We start from the raw sequence: 18,533 nt of genomic DNA on the forward strand, positions 1-18,533 counted from the left end.
TAGAGCTGGCAGAAAATAAATTTATAAGGTCATTACTAAATCTGCCAAATAGCACTCCACTTCTACTGGTTCAGCTAGACCTTGGCCTAAGAAGTGTTAAGTACAAAGCAGAATTGAAAGCCCTGGTGTTTTGGGTGAGAATATAGACCAGCAAAACTCAAATCCCAGTAAAAAAAGCTGTTGAGGAAGTACAAAACCTCGTACGAGCGGTAGGACTGGTGAAGTGGTTTAGTGAGGTAAGGCTTTGGTTAACAAGATTGGGGCTTAAGGCTATGTGGGAAGACCCTAAATCCCTGATGAAAGATGATGTACCTCTCTTAAAAGTGAAGTTCTGGGCTTATACTCCAGACTCCTGTTATGCAGTCGCAGCAGAGTGCACCCTGAAATTAAGGTTCTTAGAGTTGAAATGCACATTTTCATTTGAGACAATCATGGATGAAATTGAATATCCACATGTATGTGCACGTTACTTACAATTTAGGTACGGAACCTTACCCCTGAACTATTCAAGAAGCAGATGGAATCAGGCTACTGTAACCCCGATGTGCCCTGCATGTAACTTTTGTCCTGAAACACTATACCATTATGTGTTTTTTTTGTCCCTGCTATGCACAGATTAGGAAAACGTGGCTAATGCCTCCATGTCGACTTCTTTAATTCAGGCGACCAGCAGATGCTTTGAGAAAACTCAGATCAGATTCATCATAATGGTTAGTGTGCAGTATATCTCGGTACTTGCTTTATACCTGGCGCATTAGCTCTAAGTTCTTATCAATAAATTAAGCATAGGACAACACAGGCTAAGGTACAATATGCAAATAACATTATGACTCCTTTTTATAACATTTATTTTTAATGTCAATGGCCACATGCTCCTAATCATCTTAAATACTTGTAACCTTTTTACGCTATGACTATTTATTTACTATTTTATAATGTATTTTAACAGAGAAGACTGTTGTTTATAAATTAAGTGACTGATCTTTACTTGATCAAATAAATAATAATAATTATTAAATTATTACTGTTAATTATGTAGATTAATAAATTGATTAAATCTATTTATATCCATGTTTGATGTTTTATATTTAAAAAAAATTAACTATTTGTTTTTTTGTTTGATTGTACCTATTGTTTTCTAGTATGATTTCTGTTTTGTGGGTTATTGTGATCGAAGGGGAGTAGTGAGGTAAGCAATTTGATTACAAAAGTTTTTTGTGTTTCATTTGGTAAATAATGTATGTATTGGTCATTTTTTAATAAGTAGCTTTTCAAATATTTTAACTAATTTAATAATGTCTACCTGTTTCTGGAAATAGTTTATACAAATAATAACATGCTATGTTTAGTAATATTTTGGGGATTTTTCTTTTAATTGATTTTTAATGTGATTTTTTAAATATTTTATAATATTTATTATATATTTTCCCAACACTTTAATTATTGCTGTTTGGATTGGAAGGGTATAGTAAATCTGACCCCCTAAAAGCCAATGCCTCCCCTACTGTTGCTTATGATCGAGTGGAAATGGTAAATCTCACCCCTCCAAAGCGGGCACTTTCCCTACTGTGGCTTAGGTTAGAGTGAGAATAGTAAATCTGACCCCTCCAATGTCCAATGCTTTCCCTGCTGTTGCTTAGGTTGAAGTGGAAAGAGTCAATCTGACCCATCCAAAGTACTATGCTTTGCCTGCTGTTGCTTAGGTTGAAGTGGAAAGAGTGCATCCGACTTCTCCAAAGTACTATGCTTCCAGCAATATTTCTTAGGTTGGAGTGGGAATAGCAAATTGGATCCCCACAAATCCAATATTTTGCCTCCTGTTGCATAGATTGGAGTGAGCAGTAGACCAGACCCCTCCAAAGACCAACCGTTAATATACTACTGCTTAAATTTGAGTGGACACAGTAAATCACATCCAAAGTCCAGGATTTACTTAATGATTCTTAACATGGAGTCGGAGTAGCACACCTGACACACTAAATATTCAGTGCTTTCCCTCTTGTTTCCTAAATTGGATTAGGAGTAGTAAATCGGACCCCTCAGAGAGCTGCACTCTCCCAACTGTCTTCTAAGGAACAGTGGGAATAGTAAACCTGACTTCCCAAAAGTCCAATATATTCCCTACTGCTGGTTAATTTGGAGTAAAAATGCTAAATATGGCTTTTTCAAATGCCATCATTTTCCCTTCCATAGCTTAGAGTGGAATGGCAATAGTAATTTTTGTCTTCTAAACACTTTGGCCCTAATTATGATGTTGGTCAGAGTTGCCTTCCACTGACATTGTTTTGGTGAGAGAACCGCTTGACTATAGGTTCGGCGGTTCCACACACCTAATTACGACACAACCGCACATGGTGTGGTCACAAACTCCCATTTCTCTATGAGAGCTTGTGTGGCAGGCAGAAACGGGCCACCGCACAAGCTCCAGTTGATAAATCAGAGTTTGTGAAAATCCCTGAACCGTGTGGCAGGCAACTCATGGTGCCTGCCACACAGTGCAGGGATTTTCAGAAGGGCACCACAGGTGCCCCCCAGGGCCTTAAGTGGAGGGCCAGCGGGGATCAAAGTCACTTTCCGACAGCCTTTCCATGTTGGAATGGCTGTCGGAAACCGACATCATAATCGCGGCTGCGGAAACGCCCGTCTTTAAAGATTATGAGGCAAATCTGACTGGCTGACCAGTTTGGAGCCCATCTGAACCACATTGGATTCCCTGGCCGGTTTAAACTACGAATACCGTCAATGTAATGCGAAGGTCGGACTTTAAATCTACCATGTCGTAGGAGTCTTTCCGACAGACATCGTAAGCAAGCCTTAACTTTTTACATTATAAATCAACACCAGTGCTGTTAAATACTTTAGAAAAATCTAATTAAGTTGACAGAAAATCCACTCCAAAAAAACCCAGTTAAGCTCTAAACCCCTCTTTCCCCTTCCCCTTATCAGCAAGGGGAAGAAGAAATCCTTTCCTTCACATTTTCTCAACCTGATTTTCTTCCCCAACTCCCTAACCTCCCAGAGTTTCCTATATATAAGGTATTTGTAGAGTCTACAATTTCTAAAGTGTACAGCAGTAGGGACTATAAAGATCAGGATTTTCCAAACAATGTTCAATCGAAACAAGTGTAAGTGCTTCAGGTAAGCCATGTATGCATTCATATTAGCTCTTCTTCCCCCCAATCACTTTTAAGATTCCCCCAGCAGAGGACTAATCATGTATATTCTCATTAAGATAGCAGTGGGAGAGGGGGAAAGATAAGCTTCTGGGCCAGTGGCGGTGCGTCCATTGGGGGCGTTGGGGCGTTGCTCCCCCCCCGCCCGCACCGGCAGCTCCCTCGGCGTAGCTCTGAACTGAAGTAAAACTCTCAGTTTACTTAAGTTCAAAACGCCGAGGGACAATGCCTGTCAGTTAGCATGCTCCATTACCGCCCAGCCCTTTCAGAGTCTGAAGGGGGTGGGCGGACCTGTGTCATGTTGACTGACAGGCATAAGGCATTGTCTGGGGCAGGCAGCTGCACACAGGAGCGCATGAGTGGGGCCGGAGGCACGTTTTTCAGCCTTGCCCACGCATGCGCACTTGTGCCTGGCGTATGCCCATTAGAAGAGCGAAACCTCGCTCTCCTAATGGTCAGGCGGGCAGAAAGCAACTATGCCCTGTGTCAATCCTGGCGCTGCTCCAGTGCCAGGATTGGCTGAGGACGGAGGGCGGGGTTTCCGCTCTACTAGTGAAGGCGCCAAGGTCCCAGGATGCGGCGCTGACGGACGGCGGTCAGGTAAATTACCCTTTCCTTTTTGTTAGAATATGGGATTAGTTTGGGGTTAAACGTTTTAGTATAACTGCAGCTGGGAGGAAAGACTGACTGAGGAGGACACGCAGGCGCAGCTGACCTTTCCGTGACAGCCGCTGCTGACACTCTTGTGGAGTTTCGGAGGATATTCTCTGTGGGCGCTGAATGAGCTTGGAACATGCTTAATCCTGTTCTCAGTGTCAGGTCATGGGGCCAAGATTGCCTCTTTCGAACTACTTCACTTTCCTTCAGGGATTGAAAAACAGGCTGTTTGCCGAAGAATGCCGAAGTAAACACTTCTCATGAACTGGCTTGCTTAATGATGTCCCCAGGATGCAGAGCATTGTGCTGGGCGACGGTGTCCCCAGGATGTAGAATATTGTGTGGGCTGTGGCTCCGTGGTGTCCCCAGCATGGAGAGCATTATGCTAGGCTGTGACGATGTGGTGTCCCCAGGATGCAGAATATTCTGCTGGGTGTGGGGCTGGAGTGTCCCCAGGATGGAGAGCATTGTGCTGGGCTGTGACGCTGTTATGTCCCAGGATGGAGAGAATTGTACCGGGCTGTGATGCTGTGGTGTTACCAGGTCAGACAGAGAGCATTGCGCCACCGGGCTGTGGTGGCGTTGTGTCCCAGGATGGAGAGATTTGTACTGGGCTGTGGCGCTGTGGTGTTACCAGGATAGAGAGCGTTGTGCTGGGCTGTGTGGTGCCCCCAGAGTAGAGAGTGTTCTGCTGGGCTGTGGCGCTGTAGTGTCCCAGGACGGAGAACTGTGTGCTAAGTAAGAAACGTTTAGTGAAGTGGTATGGACATTGTCCCTAAGCCGCATAAACCATCCATATGTTTTGGCTACAAAACCACAAAGTGTCCCACAAACTGACCTGTGGCTATACAATGCTGTGCCAGCTGTGGCACTGGTTACTGCTACGTCAATTAGTGTCCCGGGTGAATATATGATGTTACTGTGAGAGGCTGTTCACTGAACAAAATGCAATTATAGTAGCGCTCAGCGCCATTGTTACACATGAAGCAGAACTCCTTAACATGTCCTACACCTGTCACTGGATGTACCTGTGCTGAGTGCTTCATGAGCGCCTTTCCTTCTGCAATTATCCTCTCATGGATGATGGATGTGATGTGAAAGCTGTCAATGGTCATATCCCATTCCCACCCATCTCAAAAATAACCCAGACATTGTCATCTTCCTCCTCCCAGATGAAGTGATTACTTGAGACGAGTACCATCCACCCTGGCTTCTGTGATGATACTGTCACATCGAGGACAGCACAGACACACTGATGGGAGCTGTGGCTCCTTTAAGAGAGAAGCACTCATCAGCAGATGGCCTACATAGAGCAGGGACAGAGGGGCACTGCAGGATTAGAGTTGAGAAAGGTCACTTGTGTGACATCCAAGCCTCCTGTGTGTGCCTAAAGACTTTACAGTGTTATTAATGGTGGCTTTTGATAAATTAAAGGGGAAGCAGCACTGGTCAGGCTGGCTGGGGTATATTTTTAGCTCAATGACATCCCATAGGAAGTATTCAGGCCAAGGGTTGGCAACAACTGGCAGCAGGGATTTGTTTAAGGATTTCCCCCTCCCTACCCCCCACAAAGTGCATAGCCTGTGTTACTCTCACACATTAATTTTTAAGTGTCCTTATTTCACACCAACAGTATCGCAGGAGAGATCACTCATATGCCTGCTTAAAGGAGAAGTACGTTTATAAATCCATTTAATGTGGATAGCAAAAAGGCATGCCCACGTGTGTGCTTCGGTGGTCAGGGTACCATCTCTGTGCAGTGTTCACCATTGTCACCCGGAGTTTTTCAGATATTACACAGCGCAGAGGCTTAATCAGCATCTGAATACTGATAGGCTGGGTTAGTTTAGCTCTCTGGGGATAGCCAGTGTGATTACAAAAATGGCGAGAAGGACCCCGCAAACCCACCTTATGGCAGTCAAACTCACTCACTAGGCTCACTCGCCACCGAGCACTCACCGCAAACGTTTACGCCTCACTACTTTCAAATGTCACCAGCCGCCACTGTTCTGGGCCCTGTCTCTTGTACTACGTGAAAAAGGAGTCCATTGTCATCGAAATTGGGCTGAATTATCCTGCACCATTGTCGTCAACATCTCCATAGAATAGGGAATCAAAATTTTACTCCTCCATTGTTCTAGGTTGGGAGAATCAGGTGGCCCCCATTTCTGAGGTCCTGTTAATCTGGCTTCTACCAACAACTGTGATATTATACCCCCAATAGATGCTGAAAGTGGGAACAACTCATTGTCTATGTGCCCCATGTTAAATCATCAAAGTAGCCAATGGTTAGTGTGTTCTTGTAACGTCTTAACTTCTGGATAATTCAGATTCGTAATCCTTACACACGGTCACTCACCCATCACATATATTTGAGGATGTGACATATATTATTACATCCTCACTAATAATTGCAGAGGCCTCTAAAATCGGTGTGAGGTACCATCAAAGCATTATTTTGTATATCTTTAATTAATATTTAATACACACAAAGGACTTGGCTGACCTCTGCCACAAGAACTTTCTTCAATATCTAGCTCCATATCCTCATTCCACTTTTGGGCATATATTTTATCCTTCTAATACTTAATAGCTTCCCTACTGTTTTTTGAGTTGAATAGGAAGTGGTGCATTTTTATTGTTCAAAATGTAATATTTGTTTAACAATTTTGGGTACATTTCTATATTTCTATTACTTTGGATTTAGCTTTAAAATCATTTCCCCCTTTTTTTTTAGATATATCAATAGTTACGAGTTTCTTTAGTTGCCTTAGTATAAGTATTTATGAATTTTGCTGTTGTTTATATATTTATGTAATGGTTTAGTAACTTGTGGTATTAATAATAATCTGATACTATTTTTTTTAAATGTACATTTCAATATTTAGCAAAAACGTTTACTTTTAATTATTATAAGTTTTGTTATGAACCTATAGTGTATATATAGTTTGTGTTTTTAATTTTTATGTTGATTAGTATTTGTTTTAATGGTTGTAAAGATTATTGTGTGGCAATATATTAATAATTATGTATTTATTTCTTAATATACATTTATTTTTAAATATTACCTTTTTTAAAGCATGCATTATCTTTATATTTACATTTTTAAATTATACAAGTGAAATATTTTTGTAAGTTATTGTATTTTTAGAATCAATAATTTTTATTAGTATTATATGGAAATCAGGATTGATGTACACAGCTTCCAGCCTACATCTCAAGGCTGGCAGAGCGATGCATGAGCGCAAATACAAAGCTTTTAGATACACAGCCTGGCAGCCAACCACACAAAAAGCAACCATGTAGGACTTCTGCGTTGATCTCCAATTTAAGGAAATCCAGGTTATAATAAAAAAGAAAACACATAAAGAACACCCAACACAAACATCCCCCGAACCCCCAGTCCCTCCCCCCACCGCTCTCCGCACTAGTTCCTTCATTTGTTTTAGACGCTTAATTCAAGGCTTCCCTCCATCACTCATTACAGAGTATCTGCTCAACCCGCCGCCTTTTGATTGGAAACCAAGGGTTCCAGTGGCAAGAGCTTGAGGATCTGTAAGTATTTCGGGCATGTCACTTCTCTCATGTCTTGCGTGAGTAGGTGTAAAAAGGGGGCCCACAATTTTGCAAATTCTTTGCCCTTCCCCTCCACACTGAGCGACATACGTTCCATAGCTAGGAGATGCCACAAGTGGTGTCTCCATGCTAGTACATCAGGTGACGTTGTTGTCCCCCACAGAGCTAGGATAACCTGGTGGGCTGCTAGCAGCACCAGGGCAATCTGCCCACCTCTAAGGGATCTCTACGGGAAAGCCTTGGGGTGGGAGAGGCCTAGCAGTGTGTATTCTGGGGAGTGGGGTAGTGCAATCTGAAACGCAGCATCAATATCATCTAGGACCATCGACCAATAGCATTCCAGTTTCGGACAGTGCCATAGGAGCTGAGCTAGGATTCCCGTTGATCCACAACCCCTCCAACAGAGGTTGGTTTTGTTCTTATCACAGCAGTGCATGTGAGCAGGAGTATAATACCAATACATGATTACTTTAAAAGCGTATTCTGCCCCAGCAGTGCTATGTGCAGTAAGATGTGTCCTGTATAGAACGTGTTCCCATTCCTTAGGTGTTAAGGGCCTGCCCAATTCAGTTTCCCAGCGTACCTGCACTCTCGTATGGTGACCAGAGGGATGAGCCATAAGCTAATCTTACCACTTTTCAAACAAAGTCAGGGGTCTGGACATGAGGGCATAATTGGCGGATTTAGTCACCCAGTGACAGACCTGGCTATAAGGAAATGCGTCCGTTGCTGAAATATCATAGTCCTTTAGAAGTTGCACAAAGGGTATTAGCCACTCCGTGTCAAAAAGGGACCCAACCGGCTTGAAGCCCTCCTGTCGCCACCTCTGAAACACTGCTGACTTCTGTCCCGGCGGAAAATCAGGTTTGTCGACAATGGGGGACATGGGTGATGGGAACGATGTCCACCCTTTCTGCAGGGCTAACCTATCCCAGACCTTGAGGGTAGGAGAGGTGACAGGAGAAGAATATAGCTCCCATGTTCCATGTTGCGGGGTAACCACAGTTCCCTCCAAATATTCACCCCAGCAACGGACTGATCCATAAAGTTCCAGTGTTTACTGGACGGAGGCCCATTCCATTCCACTAAGAATGGTAGAACTGCTGCTTGGTAATTGCTGCCTATGAGCGGGAGACCAAGTCCACCCTGAGGTTTTGTGCGTGTCATTTGAGTGAGAGAAAGTCGCTGCTTTTTCCCCTCCCATACAAATCTATTAATAAGGGTCTGCAGTTTCTTGAGCGTTCCAGGCTGTGGGGTCATCCGCAGCATCTGAAAGATGTATAAAATATGCGGGAGGACCAACATTTTCACTGCCGCTATCCTCCTGAACCAAGCCAAACGAAGAAGCGACCAGGCAGCCAGCGCCTTGGTCGCGTGTTCCAGTAGCAGGGCATTATTTAGCGAGACCGTCCTCTCAATGGTCGGCGTCAACTTAAACCCCAGGTATGTTATGTCCGTGTGCGTCTAGTGGAATTCGAAATCCCTTTGCAGGACCTCCACTTCTTCAGAAGCAAGTTCGTTGAGCAATGCAGGTAGTGTCGTCTGAGGCTGTGTGAGCGATAAAATCACATCCTCTGTGTACAGACAAATTTTATGCACATCTGCCCCGAACTTAAGTCCCACAACACTGTGATTAGCCCGGATCCGTTGAGCGAAAGGCTTGATATAGAGCGCAAATAACAGCAGAGACAGGGATCAACACTGCTGCGTCCCCCGCGCGATGGAAAAGAGGGCTGACCGGCACACATTGACCCACACAAAAGCCTTGGGCATATGGTATATGCACCTGATCCATTTCAAGAAGTTATCACTGAACCCATAGCAGCGTAACACTACAAATAGATAGCCCAAACCTACGTGATCGAAGGCCTGTTCGGCATTTATGGATAAGAGAAAGGCCTGTTTGCGTGACTGAAGCGTGCTATTGATGAGGTGCAACAGTCATTTGGCGTTGTCCCCTCCTTGCCTGGATGGAATAAAACCCGATTGGTCTGGATAAATGATGTCAGCCATAAGGGGGTTAAGGCGCACCGCTAAAATTCCGACGAAGATCTTCTCATCAATGCTAAGAAGCGAAATAGACCTGTCGGACCGCATGCCTGTGCGTCCTTACCAAGTGTCAAAATAACCAAGATCACCGCTTCCGACATAGAGGGCATCACCTTCCCCGTGTCAAAAAAAGAATGAAACAGTCGAAGTAAAAAGGGAGGCTGCTCCACACAGAACGTTTTGTAAAAGGACGCCGGGAATCCATCTGGCCCCGGTGATTTAGCCGGTTTCAAACTAGAGATAGATGATATCACTTCTTTGATGCGGATTGCAGAATCAAGTTCCTCTGTCAGAGTTCTAGGAAAGGGTGTTATGCTACAGGAGCCCAAATATGCATTTATGACGGGCCCTGCGCAGAATAGAGAAGTTGATAAAAACTGCGGAATGTGTCCACAATCTGCTCGTCGTCAGACTGGTCTACTCCCGTGTGATCCTGGACCGCCTGAATCAACGACGTCTGTGTCTTAGCACACAACCTATGGGCCAACATCTTCCCGCACCTATCACTGCTAAGATAGAATTTGTGTTGCAGCCTTCGCTCTGTTCAGGTCTAAGTGCTTCATCATGCCTCAAGAACTACCGTCCCATCTCGCTCCTTCCTTTCCTGGCCAAAGTCATCGAGAAGACCGTCAACACACAGCTTGCCGCCTTCCTCGAGACGAACGGATCCCTCGACCACTCGCAGTCCGGATTTTGGGCCAACCACAGTACCGAGACCGCCCTGATCGCAGCCACTGACGACATCAGAACCCTGATCGACAACGGGGAAACAGCGGCCCTCATCCTCCTGGACCTCTCCGCAGCGTTCGACACAGTCTGCCACCGAACCCTAGTGAAGCGCCTCAGCAACATCGGAATCCGAGAGAAAGCGCTGGAATGGATCATCTCGTTCCTCACTGGAAGAACCCAGAGAGTCCGCCTCCCTCCGTTCAGATCCGAGGCCACCGAAGTCATCTGCGGCGTACCACAAGGATCTTCTCTCAGCCCGACCCTCTTCAACGTCTACATGAGCCCCCTCGCAGCCATCGCACGCCAACACAACCTCAACATCATCTCCTACGCCGACGACACCCAGCTGATCCTCTCCCTCACCAACGATCCCACCACCGCCAGAGCCAACCTCCACGAAGGGATGAAAGACGTCGCCGACTGGATGAGAAACAGCCGTCTTAGACTGAACTCAGACAAGACGGAAGTCCTCATCCTGGGATCATCACCCTCCGCCTGGGACAACTCCTGGTGGCCCCCGGCCCTGGGTACCGCCCCCAAACCTACAGACCACGCACGCAACCTGGGCTTCATCCTGGACTCCTCCCTGTCAATGACCAAACAAGTCTACGCCGTTTCTTCCTCATGCTTCAACACCCTGCGCATGCTCCGTAAGATCTTCAGATGGATCCCCACTGAAACCAGGAAGACCGTCACCCAGGCACTCGTCACCAGCCGACTGGACTACGGGAACTCCCTCTACGCCGGAACTACAGCCAAACTCCAGAGAAGACTCCAGCGAATCCAGAACGCCTCCGCACGACTCATCCTGGACATCCCCCGACACAGCCACATCACCGGACACCTGAGAGAACTGCACTGGCTCCCCGTCAGCAAGAGAATCACGTTCAGACTTCTCACCCACGCACACAAGGCCCTACACGACCTGGGACCCAAGTACCTCAACGACCGAATGACCTTCTACACGCCCACGCGCCAGCTACGATCTACCAGCCACGCACTCACCACCGTACCTCGCATCCGCAGAACCACCGCCGGAGGAAGATCCTTCTCCTACCTGGCAGCCAAGACCTGGAACTCCCTCCCCACTCACCTTCGACGTACCCAAGACCATCTCTCCTTCAGGAAGCAACTCAAGACCTGGCTGTTCGAGCAGTAACACACCCCTTTCCCCCAGCACCTTGAGACCCTCCCGGGTGAGTAGCGCGCTATATAAATGCCGTGATTGATTGATTGATTGATGCCTGTGATTCTCTAGCTCTCGCCACACTCGCGGAGCCCCGGTTCGCTTATGGATCACCTTTATCTCTCTTACCTCCCTCTCTAACTCAGTGCATTTTCCCCTGCGAATGGAATTGTAGGTTGCCCCAACAACGATGAATTCCCCGCGCGCCACCAACTTCAGGGTCTCCCATACTGATGACAATGCTGAGGACCCTACATCGTTCACCTGGAAGTAGTGTACTATAGTATCTTGCATGCGCTTTACCACATCCTTGGAGTGCAACAGATTCTGTCTAAACCGCCATCCAGGTGGAAATGCTTGTGTACGCTGCGCAGGCAAAAGGACAGAAATGAGGGCGTGATCAGAAAGAGAGCAGGCAGTAATTGCAGCGGAATGGAGGCTAGGCAATAGCGAGGTAGAGGCTAAAAAATGGTTGTGGCGTGCATATGTTTTATGCGCGGTGGAGTAATAGGTATAATCTCGCTCAGTGGGGTGTTGAACCCACCGCACATCATGCAGTCCACTATCTACCAGCCATTCTCTTCCCACCGGGGAAAGAGCGCCAGCTTGGTGAGTCCGCTGCCCTGATCTGTCCAGCCCGCATCCATCACCAGGTTCAAATCTCCTCCCACCAGCAACACAGCATCCGGGGAAGTGAGAACCACCAACAGTGCGGAGAGAAGGAAGGATTCTTGTTTCACATTTGGGGCGTATAGTAAGGTGTGTCTCCCCCCATTGCACCCTTATGACCAACAACCGCCCCTTTATTTCTGCCACCGTCGATATTATCTTGCATGGGCAACGGGCTCCTAATAAGATAGCCACCCCATTTCTCTTGGATGGCCTGCTGATCATACTTGTTGTGGAACCTGCCTATCACGCATGCGCACGACATCTTTGGAGAGCAGATGCATCTCTTGGAGGAGGCAAATATCACTATCGGTATTTTCAAGGAGGGAGAGCACTGCAGCACGTTTTACTGGATTATTTAGCCCACGAACATTCAGGCTTACCACCTTAAGATCCCTCCCCATGTATCAACCAAGAATATGCTCTGCATGGCGGTTGCCGGTGTCTGACCCTCCTGTGTATCCCAACATAGACCCTGACTTGCCTTTTGAGAGGTCGCCCTAGTACACGAACTGGTGGGGAGTACCCCAACTGCAACCCAAACAAACCCCAACCCCCAAAATATAAAAACAATACAGCACCTAGTGGAAAAAATGTTAACAAGAAAGACATGACCAAAGTTTGTCAGAGTAGATAAAATCCAGATGATCGTGGCTGCGATTAACGCCCAGCCCATGGAGAGTTCAACAAGTGTCTACCCCGATGGTGGAGAGCCATCAGTATGATGAGCCGGACACTGCTTTCCATTCCCCCCGATGCCCTTCTGTGAGCCCACACGCTGCCATCCCGAGGCCCGACGTGCACGTTGCGAACCGGTTTGCTCTGCTCTATCAGGAATGGTATGTTTGAGCCGAAGGATTCCCAGCGCTTCCTCCAGTGATCTGAGCTGTAGCAATTTGCCCTGGCATTTGAATACCAGGCGGAATGGATGGCCCCATGAGTATGGAATATTGTGCTCTTGTAGGTGCATGGTTACAGGTTTGAACGCTCATCTCTTGATAAGAGTGGAGGCCTGCCAGATCTTGGAAGATAGCCAGTTGGTGGCCGCGGAAGTGTATGGGTTGGGCCTCACGTGCCTTCCGAATAATTCGCTCTTTTATTTGAAAATCGTGTACGCACACTAGTATATCAGGAGGAGGTACTTTATTACCTTGAGGGAGGCCCACATGATGGACCCGGTTTATTTGAATGTCCGAGACCTCCTCATCCCCTAGGAATTGCTGGAATAGCACACTGACATAAGCCCTGAGATCCTCTCCTTCCTCCTTCCATGGAACTGCCCTGATTCTCACTTTGTTCTGCCTGGAGTGGTTCTCCAGGTTCTCTGAGTGGGCCTGGAGATCGATGGTCTGTTCTCTGAGATCCAGAATGTCTTGCTGTAAGTGGTGGAGCTCTTCGTTCCTGTTAAGGTCTTGCTCCTCGAGGGTCGCCACCCTCTCCCCGATCTCATCCACATCGCGACACACCTCCTTTAAATCCGAGGCCAGCTGTGATCTTAGGTCTTGTATGTCTTCTTTTATGGCCGTAAAGAGTTCCACCATAAAAAGTTTTGGTCGCTGGGGATTCATCGCCCTCCAGTGTGCTGGACCCTTTGTCTCCCTGGTACGTGGAATGTCCGGTCTGTTTCAGTAGGAGCTCCTTTAGCGATTTTTCTTTACGAGCTCGCGCAGCAGCCATGGCATGCACCTCACTTCCCGGGCACCACAGGCTTCAGCAGCCACAAGTAGTAACAGCGATGGTGCAGTCTGCACTGGTTCTGCATGCCTTCCAGTCGGATGAAGCCCAAGTGACCCTCCGTGCAGACACCTCTCCACATCCAGCCGTCCTCTGAATTATGGACTGTTAAGGCTCCACTGCAGGCCCAACATACAGATTGTCACTCGAGTGTCGCTTCTCACCCTATCGAACCACCACTCATGTGCCGCCCACTTCGATCGCCCGGCATGCCACCATGACAGTACCCGATTAATCAGAAAGGAGAATGGACACTTGTAGCTGCATAACCATTGGTTATAGTGGATCACCCTCATAAACACTGTGATGTTATTTGCGGTGTATATCTATTCTCCGCCCCTCGTTCAGCGTTATGACATAGTCATCGGGTGTCCAATTACGTGCTATATGCCAGCCGTATCCAAGGCAACCTCTGGTCTGGGTAGCAGTGTCTAGAGATTAGAGGACACCCCCAGAGGGAAGGTGTGAAGAAAAAGGAAAGAAAAAGATTTTTAGATCTAATTAAAAAACAATATCTCTCCAAAGGGAAACTTTAATATAAAAGGAGATGTATTGTTGTTAAAATTAATTGGATATGATGGTCAATCAAGTTACTAGATCACCCTATATCTCTTAATAAACGGCCGACATGTTTCAGCTCTCTCTGGCCCAGCCGGGTCTATAGAGCATTCGTCAGGACAAATAAGACAACAAGTGGGTACTTACACCATTTGTGTAGTTTTCAATAGAGTGTATGCATTTTGTCAACACTTGATTGAATGTAACTTTTAGTTCCTAAAAATAAAGAAACAAGAAAACAAACATCTACAATACTTTAAATGTTTGGAGGTTTTATCATATAACACTCAAAATGTACTCTATATTCAGAGATTCAAACAGAAAACATGCACCATATTATGCAGGTCCACTTCCTCCACTGTTAGGTATGCTGGGGCACACTTGGCCACCGTGTCCACTCACTGCCCACTCTGATCTCTGCCCGGGGGTCAGCCGTCTTCTCAACACTCAGGCGCAGCTCACGTATCACGCAGCGCTCGAGGCTGTAACATCCAGCAGGACCGCGATCCAGGGGCGCGCCGTCAACCGATCCGCAGACCGACCAGGCCAGCCCCAGATCCGACCTTTCTCTCTTGTGCCTCCTTTTCTAGTGCTCTGTACCGAGCTGCTGCCCCGATGTTGTGTCACTCAGGAGACTCCTGGCCCACCCCACCACCTTAACAGCTCAGGGCATTCTTCGGGAGCCCAAGGGAGCTCTAGGCCCATGCACCATGCAGTGTGTGCTGTGCTCTGCCTCCCGGGGCCAGCATCAGTAAAGCCACAAAATGGCGCCGGCTCAGTCCGCTCTACGACCTCCTCCGGTCAGCTTGCAGATGGGCACCCCAGTTGACAGCACCCCTGCTCGTCACCGGAGGGGGTTGAATACACTCCATCATAGCGGTCCGCAGAAAGATGGCTTCAGCTGGGAAAACTCAGTCTGCTAATGCAGGACAGGGTGCTGGAGCCACTCAGCCTCTGTAGTGGTCGGATGGCACCAGAGGTGGGTGATTTAACAAAGCTAAAACTTGGCGGCGCCGGAGGGACAGGATTCCACGTCCTATCATGCCGCCATCTTAGCCATGCCCCCTTACTGTATTCTTAAACACTAACCTATGTGTAAATTTGATATTTAGTACCACAATATTTTGCCATGCTCAGTCCGCTCTACGACCTCCTCCGGTCAGCTTGCAGATGGGCACCACAGTTGACAGCACCCCTGCTCGTCACCGGAGGGGGTTGAATACACTCCATCATAGCGGTCCGCAGAAAGATGGCTTCAGCTGGGAAAACTCGGTCTGCTAATGCAGGACAGGGTGCTGGAGCCACTCAGCCTCTGTAGTGGTCGGATGGCACCAGAGGTGGGTGATTTAACAAAGCTAAAACTTGGCGGCGCAGGAGGGACAAGATTCCACGTCCTATCATGCCGCCATCTTAGCCATGCCCCCTTACTGTATTCTTAAACACTAACCTATGTGTAAATTTGATATTTAGTACCACAATATTTTGCCATGATACTTGTGTACCACAATATTTTTACAACAATATTATGCAATAGAAGCACATAGAAAATGTATTTCTTCTGAACACGCATCCACGGCAATGCTAGGTATGCACTTATATTATAGAAGGGGACTAGTGATCCATTCATTAATGCCTATGCATGGCCCTTAGCTCATAAAAAGCAACATGTAACATTCGCCCTGGCATAGCAGTTCCTATATCATATTTCACCACATTTCATATTGCTTGGAGAGCAATGTTCCTTCCTTAAGCTTTAACACTACAGTTTGTTTGCACAAAGATTATTTCAATAGCAGTCTAGGACATATCGATAAGGTTTGTATTACATTGTAACACTTCCCAAAAATATAAGTATGTATTCAACATTGTTTCTCAGTTGTTTGAATATCAAAAAGTCAATATTAAATAAGGTACGTAATTCTGTTGTAAGGGTTATAAAAATGGCCTCACTCACTCACTAATACAATTATGTACTTTTCATCAAAGTTGCCTACTTATTTTCTTGCTGCTCAGCTCACTTATTTAACCACTGATTCCTCCGCATTGATACACATGGCTATGTTTGGTGTAGATATCTTTGCTGTGAATGTCACTGTTGACGTTTGTTTATTAATTGTATGTTAGAGGTACATTATTCGATTTTAGGGAACTAACTAATTAATTTTCTGTCTAGCATAAAGTGTATACTACTTGCAGGTAGACAGTATCAGTAATATCTTCATTCTGTGGTGAACTCTTTGGGATACATGAATAAAGCAAGGAACAGGCGGTATCAGATGACATCCTAATAATACTGAGGACAATATTTAAGATGTGGCATTATACGAACTGCCTCTCCTGCTACTGAGTAGGAAGCTCAATAAATATTGGCATGTTTCATGTCCACTAGTTTGGTACATCTATCAACTTCCCAAGTAAGCCCTGAACCATGTTCCCATGATTTTTATTTTCAGCCTGCTTTGAGGGTCATGAAATGTGTCAGGAGTGTTACCAGATGGATTTAGTTTACTTCCCTGCCATGATTTTGATCCCAAATTCTGAAAAATTGGAGGATCAAAGGGTTAAACTAATTATTTTGTAATGTACCTTTGTGGTATCTCTGTCTATAAGACTTCTGTATCTTCTTAAGTATTTCCCACTCTTGACTCTTTTCGTTTAAATAAGACATACTCCTGATATATTCGTATTACATTACTGGTTAACACATTTATGCTTGCTTCAGATTATCCACTTATTCATTGCACTCTACCCAAGCAAACGTTTTATACAGTTCACAAGATTTATTTTTTGCCATATTAGATAAAGACACTATCTCATGCTGAGGCTGTTATTCTACTATTTTGCCTTGGTGTGCTTCATTTGGATAGTTCATTCAGAAGAGAATTAGGATACCAAGTGAGCTAGCAATTATTGTATAATTAGTATAAGATTCTTTCTCTGGAATCATAATATTTAAATAACTGGGTAGCAAAAGTTAACCTTGTAAAAGAGTAATTGGGAGTAGGTACAAGTTATTAAAAACAAAGGGCTGATTCTACTGGAACATCACATTTCGGCATATCAATATCAATCCTATGCTGGCCATCCAGAGGACCAGAAGAATTGGGAAACAATGCTTCAACCCACTCAAGAGATTTGGGGCTTGATATAGATGCTGCAGCAAACTCATCATCTGTCAGGGCGGTAGAGGCCATCTTCTCCACCAACCCGGTTCGAGTACTGCCTGACACATTATGAGATCACCACTGGCACTGTAATGATCTTTGTGCCTTCAGAGAAGCCACAGCCATGGCGGCCCCTGTGGAGACACTGAACATTTTTTTAATACATTTCTTTTTTATTTGCAACATTAAGAAGCATAATAATTAGGCTATCCTGTTTTCAGGTTCTATTTTAGGTCAATTCTGGTGGGGTTTTTTCAGTGTTTTCAAGTGATTTCAATACCTTAAAAAAACTGTGGTTATCAGTGAACACACATTTTTGTGCCATTAAAAACAACGGAAACAGTGTTTTTCCAGTGTTTATGGAATGGTTTGCTTTTATTATTGCTTGCATTCTGCACTGATAATAGTGCATGGTATATAGACTATGTATGTACAGTGAATATGAGGTTCAAATACATTTTTACAAATCAAACCTATTGTTTTACACCATACAATACTTCTTTAGTGAGTCTTTAGTCATGCGCGCTCGCTCTTTCCTTCTTATGTACATTTCTATCTGTGAAAAGGCCCTCTCAATATTGACACCTAAGACGGGCAATGCCAAAACAACAAGCACACAATTTACTAACTCTGGTCACTGACATAGCTTTCCATGCCAAAACCGGTGCACCTGAAGATTGCGATTCTCCGGGACAGGTTATGCAACATATTCGTTGAACTGGACTCATATGCCCTCTGAGTTTTTGAACCAGTCAAAAATGAAGCAACACTTTTGAAACTCCGAAGAAAATTCCCCTTTATATGAGGGATATTGAACTTCTGCAGAGTAACAGAGTGAGGTTTCATTGACTTCAAATGCCATGGTTGGGGAAGGACATTTTTAGGTATCATTGCAAGTAATTTCTTATACATTGTAAAATAAAAGTTCCTGAATTGCTCCTCAACATTTCTTAGCTTAGCAAGTTGCAAGCTCTCTAACATGGAACATGTTGCAGTGCCAAAGTCACTAAAAGACTCACCCAGCCATCTCTCAAGGAG

General features: G+C 45.5%; 1 protein-coding gene across 1 annotated transcript in view; it reads left to right on the top strand.

Moving 5' to 3' along the window:
• The window catches only part of LOC144781701 (cytochrome P450 2C16-like), a 369,430-nt gene that overhangs the window by 135,980 nt on the left and 214,917 nt on the right, over nt 1-18,533 (top strand). The gene's annotated exons all lie outside the window — the stretch shown is intronic.

Source organism: Lissotriton helveticus, chromosome 9 (assembly GCF_964261635.1).
Source record: "Lissotriton helveticus chromosome 9, aLisHel1.1, whole genome shotgun sequence".
NCBI classification, from domain to species: Eukaryota; Metazoa; Chordata; class Amphibia; order Caudata; family Salamandridae; genus Lissotriton; species Lissotriton helveticus.